This window comes from Mus caroli, chromosome 5, assembly GCF_900094665.2.
Source record: "Mus caroli chromosome 5, CAROLI_EIJ_v1.1, whole genome shotgun sequence".
In the NCBI taxonomy this organism is placed as follows: domain Eukaryota; kingdom Metazoa; phylum Chordata; class Mammalia; order Rodentia; family Muridae; genus Mus; species Mus caroli.
This window is the reverse complement of record NC_034574.1, coordinates 58,242,899-58,253,823: the sequence shown is the minus strand read 5'-3', so window position 1 is coordinate 58,253,823 and position 10,925 is coordinate 58,242,899. Positions and strand designations below refer to the sequence as shown.

The 10,925-nt window shown below is 43.9% G+C and overlaps 1 protein-coding gene across 4 annotated transcripts in view; it reads left to right on the top strand.

Annotated features, from left to right (window-relative positions):
* The first annotated feature begins 6,136 nt into the window (after positions 1 to 6,136).
* The window catches only part of Tlr6 (toll like receptor 6), a 16,911-nt gene continuing 12,122 nt past the window's right edge, over positions 6,137 to 10,925 (top strand). Inside the window, exons 1-2 of one of the 4 annotated variants that reach the window (XM_029477001.1) lie at positions 6,137 to 6,179; positions 8,653 to 8,789. The gene's annotated coding sequence lies outside the window, so the exon portion shown is untranslated. The other 3 variants (XM_029476998.1, XM_021163441.2, XM_029477000.1) reach the window with 3 other exon arrangements.

Sequence of the window (10,925 nt, the reverse complement as noted above, 5' to 3'; positions counted from 1 at the left end):
TCTTCCTCTCCTCTCCTCTCCTCTCCTCTCCTCTCCTCTCCTCTGCCTTCGCCCCACCCCCCCTCTCTGATGGCAGCAGGGGGTAGGGTAGGGTGGGGCGGAGTGGGATGGGGTTGCACCACTTAGTTTCTCTGTGTCGCCCTGGCTGTCCTAGAACTCACTCTGTAGACCTGGCTGGCCTTGAACTCAGACCTCTGCCAGCCTCTGCCTGGGATTAAAGGTATGTGCCTCCAAGGTTTGACTGGTCACCATTTCTCATGCGCGCCCTCCTTTCTGGTTTTCTCTCTCTTTTTAGGCAGCTTCCGTTTGTGTGTTTCTTTCCTTTGAGGAGTTGCTTGTGCATTTCTGTGCAGTTGCAAACAATAAACACCTATTAGAATAGAACTTTGTGTGCTTGGGGGGATTTTTCACCACCCTGGAGTTCTCAGTTTTAAGTAGTCAGTTGTTGGTATGACGGTTTGTATATGCTTGAGCCAGGGAGTGGCACTATTAGGAGGTGTGGCCTTGTTGTACTGGGAGTGGCCTTGGAGTAGGTGTGTCACTGTGGTCATGGACTTAAGACCCTCATCCTAACTGCCTGAAAGGCACTGCTCTGCTGGCAGCTTTCAGATGAAGACTTAGAACTCTCAGCTCCTCCTGAACCATGCCTGCCTGGATGCTGCCATGCTCTCGCCTTGATGATGATGGACTGAACCTCTGAACCTATAAGCCAGTTCCAATCAAACGTTGTCTTTTTAAGAGTTGCCATGGCCATGGTGTCTGCTCTCAGCAGTGAAACCCTAAGACAGTTGACTTCTGCTAGTTTGTTGCCCTTTTCTTTTTTCTTTTTAGGAAGATGAGAAAAAACGTTCGGAGTGGGAGGGGCTCTGAGGGGGGCCATTCAAGACTGATAGTTTTGGATTTCTAAGCTAGTTCAGGTATTTGCATTTGCTTCCATTAGCTTCGTTTGTTTGTTTGTTTCCCTCTGATAGTGAGACCACTCAACGGGGCTGTAAGTTGTGCCTGGTCCACCCTGTTATTGGTACTGAGTGTTCTGAGCCCTTAGACCCTGGTTCTCACTGGTTGCTGACAGGTTGTATCGGGTGCTTACTATGGTATGCTACTTCTAAAGCCTCTGAAGAGCACCTTGGCATGTGACAGCAAATTTTATTTTATTTTAAATCATATAATGAGACAGTTTGAAAATCTCTTTCTACTGAAAAGCCATTAATTTTCTAGTCTGATTTTCACAAAAGTATGTCAACTTCTTTTTAAGAGTTTTGTGAGAATATGTCATTCCTTTGAATTTTAGAACATTCAAATAATATGTGATATGGTATAGCCTACAGTTTTTTTCCTAATTTTCTATATCCATCAGTGAATTTGAACACATTAATATTATGTATTCAGTCTCAACTGAAGAAAGAATTCCTGTACCTAAAAATTAAATAGATTATTAATTCAAAATTTAAAAAAAATGACAACGACCTCATTTTTATCCCTTTAATATCACCACTACCATCATCATCATCATCACCACCACCACCATCATCATCAATCACCGCTATCACCATTATTATCACCATCATCATCATTTTGTCAGGATTAGGAGTAGACACAGGAATATATATATATATATATATATATATATATATATATATATTCTACATTCCTAACCTTTTTTAATTTTTTCATCTTATTTTGAGACAGGGTCTTGCCAGGTTGTCCAGGTTGTTCTTGAACCGGTTACTAGCTCAGGCAGGTCTTGAACTTGTTACTAGGATTGCAGGGGTGCGCCATTCGATCACTACCATTTTTAAGTGCCTGGATATTCTACTGTGGTTCCTTTCTACACACACACACACACACACACACACACACACACGGCAAGAAGAATGAAGCAGAAGAATTGCACGTTTGAGACCAGCCGGGACCACACAGCAAACTTGAGGCCAGCATGAACTGCATAGTGACACCGTGTATCAAAAATTTTTTAAAAATTAAGGCAAGATTATGGCATTTTTTTTCCTTCCTGGTAACCGTTGTTTACTGGTAACCGTTGTTCTTGGCCAACATGGGTCAGTCAAAGCATTCTACTACAGTCGACATCATATTTTGTTTATATAACAATGTATCTGATCAGTCTACCATTAGGTCACTTTGGGTTTCTTCCTTACATTTTCCCTATGGGATAAAGAAATTGAAGCTAATTAAGGCTAATTATTTATTTACTTCATTTTTTTCCCAAGACAGAGTTTTACTGTATAGCCCTGGCTATCCTGGGACTCTCTTTGTAGACCAGGCTGGCCTCAAACTCAGAGATCTGTGTGCCTCTGCCTCCCAAGTGCTGGAATCGAGGGTGTGTGCCATCATGCCCGGTTTTTATTTTTATATTCATAGAAACTCTGGAAAGTCATCTGGATGTGACTGAGGGCAGAAACCAAGGTTGGTTGAAGTAGAAATTTTAAATCCCGAACGAGGGGGTTTCTACCCTGCCTTTGACCATTTAGTTCCCAGATAAGACACAAACAACCTTTACATTTACAATGCGTCTTAAACAGCACAAGAGCAGGGCAGGTATCTACCCTCCATGCTGTTAGAATCTACTTTCCTATCGATAACCTCGAATTATCGCTCACTGTGTTCCATCTGGGCTGCTTAACTCCTATTGGCCAGCCCACAGGGCCATGCTTTCTTGACTCCTAACCCACAGTGGCTTCTTCTTCCTCCTCTTCTCCCAAGCCTGGGAAACCTAAACCCCACCTACGTCTCTCCTACCCAGCTTTTGGCTGTTGGCATCTTTATGAGGCAAGGTCACTTAGGTCTATGTGCAGACTCCAGGTCTTGGGGCCCGAATTTAGCATTACAATAGACAGTAAAAGACAAAATCTCAACAGCTGGTCTTTGTAAATTGAGGATTTAAACCCTCATCTAGTGCTTGACTCCTGTACCCTACTTTCTACTTCAAAAAATAGAGCACAGAGCACCCCCCACACACACACACACACTCTACCCCAGTCCTAAAACCGTGACTCTTACTAAATTGTGTCTCAGGTGGAACAGGTATGTTTCAATGACCCACAGAAGTCCGCATCCTAGAGACGGCCATTGCCTCTGCTGTAGCTGTCTGTCCCTCTGCAGAGGTCAGCAGCTCAGTCAGACAGGGAGTGTTTCCTTTTTCTCTTTTGACCCAAACATGCTTATGCAGCAAGGAATTTTCACCCAGACAATCCTAGCAACACGGTTCCCTGTGCTTCTGCCAAACTGTAATTATGCCCTTAGAGTTCAAAGGCAGCTACATCCAAGCCAGCCTGGTCTTTTTCAGATGGTTTACGTTTTTGCAAGGAAGTTTTTTTCATTGATTTAAAATATCTTGAATTGTTTAAAAACATATAGAGAAGTCAAAGATAACAGGTTAAGTACTCACTTGTGGGCACAAAAGGGAGATTGTACCATGACAATGCTAAGAGGTGTCAGGTTTTACTTTTTTTTTTTTTTGACATATTTATTTTAGAACCTTTATTTCAAAGGAAAAAACATTAAGGATCTGCGTGAAAGCCCTTTCCTTTCTTTCCTTGCTTTCTCTGAAGAGCATCACTGCACTGAGGTAGGTAGTTGTGAGTCTCTTCACCCGGACTGGTGTGTGTTTATTGCCAATATCCTTACCTATAAATGTATAACAATTATTTAAAATGCTACAAATGATTTAAATAATGACCAAATAAATCTGTAAATGATTTAGAAATTTACAAATAGCTATAGAAACTTGCTAATTCAACATTAACTTCTTTGTTTATTTGACATAGGGTCTCAGGTATCCCAGGCTAGCTTCAAACTTGTTATGCAGACAAAGATAACCTTAAACTCCTGATTCTCCTTACCCTACCTCCCAAGTGCTGAATTACAGGAATTCTCCACTATACCCAAGTTATAGGTGCTGGGAATCAAATCCAGGGAATCTTGCATGCTAGGCAGTCACTCTACCAGCTGAGCTGCATCCCCAGTCCTAACATAGCTTTTTCTGAGAATCAATCATGTTCATACATGTAGCTCTAGGACACTCATTTTTGGTATCCTTTAGACATCTAGTCTATGCCACAATGTAGCAATTTCCTGGTTAGTGGATCTTTCCTGTGCTTTGTATTTTACTCACTTATAGAGAATGTTGCAATAACTGTCTTTGTATATATTCTCCTCCAAGAGGTTAGGAAGAGAATAGTTGGGCTGCCTTTATCAGACATGTCTCAATTGCTGTCCATTGTGATTCAGCATGGTTGAAGAGTTTATTCAACATTTTTCCTTTTTCATGTGTGTATGTGGTATGTGTGTGTGTATTTGTGTGTGTACACATTTGCATGTATGTGTGCACATGTGAGGGAGTGTGCATACATGTGGGTACATGTGATATGCAAGCAGAAGGTGGATGTTGGGAATCATCCTCAAATGCTCTCCTACCTTGGTCAAAGAGACAGGACCTATTGTCCAAACCTGGAATTCACTGATCTGTCTAGTCGCCACAGCCGCTTGCTCTGAGAATCCCATCTCTGCCTTTCAAGGCTAGACTTACAGGTGGGTTGCCAAGCCCATCCAGTGTTTACTTGGACTCTGGGGATCTAAACTCCAGCCCTCACACTCCTTTGGCAAGCACTTTAACCACTCACTGAGTAGCCCCCCCAGGCTTTCAACACAACTTTTCAAAAGCATGCATTATGTAGCAAGTAATGCTGCTTCTACTGGGCGGGGGGTGGGGTGGGGGAGGGAGCTAACTTGATAGCACACTAGGAGAAATAGAGGTTCTGTAGAACCTGTAAGGCCCAGAGCGTGGTGGGTGAGAGGATTGGGGTCCATCTATACTTTTGAGTAGAAGAGAAGCCTTCACATTTTTTAATAGAAAAGTCATGGAACTATTTCACTTATCCCTGTGACCCAGAGATGGGGATGGTGCCCTTGACCTTAGCTATCTCATCATCAAAACAGAAGACCTGAGACAGAAAGGACCCAAGAGGGTGGGAAGGAATGTCAGTGAGCTCACAGAGAACTCAAGAAAAGGGGCTGGAAGATGGGTGACCAGAACACCCAGATAGAGAACCTTTCAGGATGTTTCAACCAAGGTGGGTGATGGTGGTGTACACCTTTAATGCCAGCACTCAAGAGGCAGAGGCAGGTGGGTCTCTGTGAGTTCAAGGCCAGCCTGGCCTAAAGAAAGAGTTCGGGACAGCCAAGGCTACATAGTTAGTCTTGAACTAACTCCAACCAAAGATGTTTCAACCACATAAAATGTTGCTTGATGATTCAAAGGAGATGAAAATGAAACCTGAGCCTTTTATTTGGCACCATGATGGTCAGTTAGTGAGCTATCTCTCTTGAGCAGCAGGGATTGGTGTGTATCTAATGAAACAGGAGGAGAATAATTAGTGACAGTGAATGGGGGAAATAAGTCAGCGGTGTGAGGAGGACCAAGGATGAGGAGACTGTGCCTTCAAGTAAGAGCTTTGCTTTTTAGAGGTGAAGAAAACTGCAACATCATGTGAGGGTCAGAAATCCCACACTAGGGAAGAATAACATTGGCATTAAAGCAGTGTCTTAGCTTGGGTTTCTATTGCTGTGAAGAGACACCAGGACCAAGGCAACTCCTATAAAGGACAACATTAAATTGGAGCTGGCTACAGTTTCAGTGTTTTAGTCCATGGTCATCATGGCATGAAGCATGGCAGTGTGCAGGCAGACATGGGGCTGGAGGAGCCTTAAGTTCCACATCTTGATCTCAAGGCAGTCAGGAGGAGACAGGGCTTCTATACTGGACAAAGCTTGAACACACACACACACACACACACACACACACACACTCATGACCTAAAGCCCACCTCCACAGTGACACACTTCTTCCAACAAAGTCATACCTACTCCAACAAGGCCACACCTCCTAATAGTGCCACTCCCACGGGCCAAGCATTCAAAGACATGAATCTACTGGGGCCGTTCCTAGTCAAACCACCACAAGTGGAGAAAGGATAATTGCAAGAGAGATTTACTGTGTAGACAAGGCAAAAGTGAGTCTTCTGCTCCACAAGGGAAGGACAGAGCTGTTCAGGTCAACTGGCAGAGCTTAGCAGACTGTAAAGCACTGCTCTTCTGAAGAGGCCTATCTGTGCAATATGAAGCATCATCAGCTAAAAATGAACAAGGGAGAGTGATGTCAGGTAAGTAACAGAGGACAAGGGTGGGCGTGAGAAAGGGTAGGAGGGTGTTGGGCCAGGGGAGGGTGGTGGAAAGCTGGTAGAATGGCACCTCCTTTAGGCCAGGACACAGTCTGAAGTCCACATGAGACCAGCCCTGGGTAGCGTCAATATTTACTGGCAACTCTGCTAAGTCACACTGGCAATGTGGTCCTGGGAAAACAGTGACTTAATTTGGATTGAGGAGAGAGGAGTGAGGTCGCTGAGAATGAACGCAGAGGTATAATGAAGGGGTGGCCCATGATGTTTCTGGTCAGTGCAGTGAGGCTGGGGACTGTTGGCATCAGAGGGAAAGACTTGAGCTAGAAATAGAAATCAGAATGCTTACAAGCCAGATCATGGCTGGAGCGTAGCCACTGGTGTTAACAGCATCTTGGGTACAATCAGGGGTGTTCTATAACAACTACCAAAACCTGAATTAGTGAAGGGCTGGTGCTCAACTTAGTGAACCAAACACCAAACCTGAAACATCAGGCAGAATGGTAGAGATCAGTCTGTGATTGATTTCAAGGACTGGTTTCAAATGCTGGAGGGAAAGACAGAGATGGGGAAATCAGAAAGTCAAGGGTAGATGCCTCCAGGGTCCTGTAAGGATGCAGCTAGGAGCCAGACACCACGCTAGTATGCAGGTCTCACTGCCCAGGTCCTCCTAGAGTCATGAGAAGAGCTTCAAAAATGGTGTCAACGTCTGGCTCCTCTGAGCCGTTTTAACAAATTGGGAGCCCAGGAAGTGTTGGTAAGCTCCTGTTTCCTAACATTCTGACTTATACTTGGTATCCCTGAGTGTCCCGTTCTTTGTCTATCGCAGGAGTGTGCACTGAGTAGTGTATGAATCTATATCTTCCCACAGGCAGTGAGGATGCTTGGCTGTGTGCTTTCTCATGTTAGACCCATTTCTAGCGCCCCCACCCCCAAATCCATCTGATTATATTCTTGGCTTAATTTGCACCCGCTCTTTGGGTTTCTCAGTCACATTTTTATTGATGTGTGGAAAACCTGATATATTTTGGATACCATTACATGGTTGTATGCACTACAAATACCATTTTAATTCAGTCCGTGGTTTGTCTTCCCCACAAATTCAACAGCAAATGTTAGGTTTAATATCAGTACTTGATAATGTTTTGCTTCTGTCTGAACTGGGACAGGATACTAGCTGGCTTTAGGTTATATTATCTTATTTACCCCACTGTGACATTTAAAAAAATTAAAGTAGCATAACACATAAAATTGGATAGGGTGGCACATGCTTGCAATGTCAACCCCGTGGAGCTGAGGCAGGAGGATATGAGACCCACTTGTAAGATGCTATCTCATAAAATATGGAACATCATCTATGGTATTTTTTAAAGGACAAAGGGGGATAACATGGTGAATGGGACTCTCTCTTAGTTTTGCTGGAAGATAAGAGTTCTGAAGAAAAGCATTGTATGTGTTCCAGTGTATGTATGTGATAATGCTACTAGTCTCCTGTAGCCGACATAGGAAATTTCCTTTAGCCACATGGCTTAAAACAACAGCAACATGTTCTTCTTATGGCTATAGAAGTCAGACAGTTGGAAGTGAAGGCAGGGTGGTGCTCCCTCCGCCTTCTGGCTGCAGGCATCCATCGGCTTCTGACTCTGAACGTGAGTTCCGGCTTCTGAGTCAAATGGCTACCTCTCTGAGTCTCCTTATGTGAGACTTGGGACCTGGCACACTGTGATGTTGAGCACAGTCTTGGGGCAGCCTGCCCCTGACCAGTCCATTTCTTAGTTACTCCTGAACCAGTGTGAGGTGGGGGTAGAACACTTATCTCCCAGCACCTTTATGAGTGTTGGTAAGTACTTGTAAAGTGCCCAGAGTAAAGCCGGCAGGATGACGAGCCCTGTATATGCGTGCTAGGCCATGGTTCTGCATCCTGGTTTACTTCATGGGATCTCAATGTTCTATGATCTTTCTACTTTTCCACGTGAAAACATGGCTTTCACAGAATCCAAATCTCCCACTCTCCCCGCACCATTTTTTTTTTGTCAGTTATCATTCCAGCTGCTTGGTATTCATTATCATCCCTAAAAAAACCCACAACTCTGACTGTTCTGTAGATGAAAAAATAATCTCAGTGAGGTCACACAACTTGCCCAAAGCTGCACCGTTGGCTAAGGGAGGCGCTCGGCCCAATGTGTTCTCTTTTCTGCTCCTTTTCCTGTCATGTGGTCCCTTCCATGTGAGTTGCCCAAATGTCATCATAACTGTGCAATACAACCGAGACGCCAGTCATGTGACCACTCTTCAGTGCTAGGCACACGTATGTGTGTGCCTGAGTGCGTGCGTGCGTGCGTGCGTGTTCGCTCAAGCTTGTGTGTGTATACCTCTGAATCATGAGGTTTCTTAAGAAGCAGGCCCAGTGTTGCCTGCAATCCCTTGCATCTCATTGCCTCCTCTCCCGTCTGCCTAGGTCTCCAGTCGGGTCCTGATGTCTCCCCTCATTTGCTCCCTCCACACACTAGTTGCCAGCTTTGCCCCATCACTCCTTGCTGAGCCTCCCCAGTTCGGAGAAGACTTCCTCTTATGTTTGCTGAGTGACGATGAGCGGTAAGATCTTCTTCTTCTTTCCCCCCCCCCCCCCCCCAAAGCAGAAGTGGTTTCCAGCTTATCATTGGCCAACTCACAGTCTTGGTAGGTTGTTTGTTTGTTTGTTTTGCAAAGACGAGATGATGGTAGCCAGAGAGATCAATTAGGAGACGATCATCTAGTTAAACGAGTGAGAAGCCCGGGTACAGGGACACCTGCTCAAAGTGTCTGCCCTTCATCCTCGTTGCCTTTCAGCCTTGACTAAACGTGTTTCTCAAACTCTAAACAATCTTTAGAAAACCAAGTTCTAAGCTGCTCTGGAAGAAGACCAGCATCACTTGCTCTTCCCGAATTAAGAACTGAAGCTCCCAGTAGTAGCGAATGTTGACAAACTGTAGAGGCTGGCTAAATGTGTATTAACACTGAAACTTCTCTTGAAAACCGGCTTTCCAAAAAGCACACCATGAGCTTTAAGCTTATTTTGTTTTTAAAGTATCTCTGCCAGTCCCAAGATGCTGAAACCTTGCTCGAATGACAGTGGTGATTTTGTAGGGGAAATATGAAGGATTGTCACAGCACAGAAGTGAATCTCCTAACTTCTATCCTGGTGGCAATTTAAAATTCAGTCTGAAATAAAAACAAAACAAACAACAAAAATAAACAAAAATAAAAACCAAAAAGCAGACAAAACATACCTTAAATAAATAGTCCTAGTAACACCAAAATGTTCATAATCTGCTTGTTTATATGAATCTAAAGATTGAAGCAAAGATTTATAGACTGCAGCTCAGAGCCCCTCTGCTTTGGAAGGGTTTTATACACGGGGTAATTCCAACGGGTACCAAGAGATGGCGCCAAACCACTCTTAAGTACCGTGGTTCCCAGGCTCAGGACTAGGGTTGGTCAAGCAACTTATTTTTTCAGAGTAATTCAGAGAAGGAAGTCTTGGTAAGTAAGAAGGCTTTTCTGGATTTTTCAAATTACTGCGTTGATGTTTCAATCGAGAAAGAAAATGGTACCGTCAGTGCTGGAAATAGGTAACATATCTTTGAAATTTTTACAAAACGATTTTGTGGTGGTGTTTTAAAGCGTGGCTGTCGTTTGGACTCCCTAAGAACTTTCTGTGACTTTCGGGTAGACAGACAACAGCTGGCATTTCAGCGGTAGCCAAGGAAGTGAGCTGACTTCTGTGACTTTTCCTGTCCCCCTGGTTTGGGCTGGTTTCTCCTTTCACGAAGTTTGTAGTCTTTTGTGGTCGTGACAGCACACTGGGCTGTGTGTATAGAAACAGTGTTCTGTTTCCTCGACACGTGGTACTATAATCTTTTATTGGTCTGTACCTCTCACTAATTTATGAGCGTTTTGGAGGAAGGATTTAATTCTGTCCCTCCTATGTGAATTCGTTTCCGCTGCGCTAGTTTTTGCCGTGCCCTTTGTCCACAGAGGAATCTGAATAAACATTTGTTGGAAGTGACTGAGATCAGATTCCCAAACTCTTTGTAACTTTGAATCCAGCCAGAAGCTGGCACTTGGCCTTCAAACCCAAAGTTTGACAGAGCCAGGTTTCTCTTGCGCTTGTGTTGACTTGATTACAACACCCCTCCCTTTCTCGTAGCTTTAATTTTTACAGCGCTCCCTCCATCCGCCACCACTTTTGGTTTTGTGGTTGACTATTCTTTTCTCTTTCACTTTCTGTTTGATGTATTAAGCAAATTCTTATTGTCTCCCCATTCCTTTAAAATAAATAAATAAATAAACCTTCCCCTTTGTCCCACCCATGCTACCTACGAATTCATTAAAGACTGGGGCTGTGTGCCAGAATGTGTACGCTAGGAACTCCTCGAGGTTCTGAGCATCCTCCAGGATGCGCATATCCATGTGGGGACATGGCGGCTGAATGACAGTCCCCTGAACATAGACACGCAAGCTGCCAGGGGGGATTTGTAGGAGGGGACCTCATCCGAGAATATCCATTCTCTGCTACCTTGTTGAAGAGGTTGGGCCCTCTTTATGTGTGTATTTATATCATAAATAATACAAGCATGCTTGCATATAAAACTTTTTTTTTGATTTTTAATATTTTTATTACATATTTTCCTCAATTACATTTCCAATGCTATCCCAAAAGTCCCCCATAGCGCCCCCCACTTCCCTACC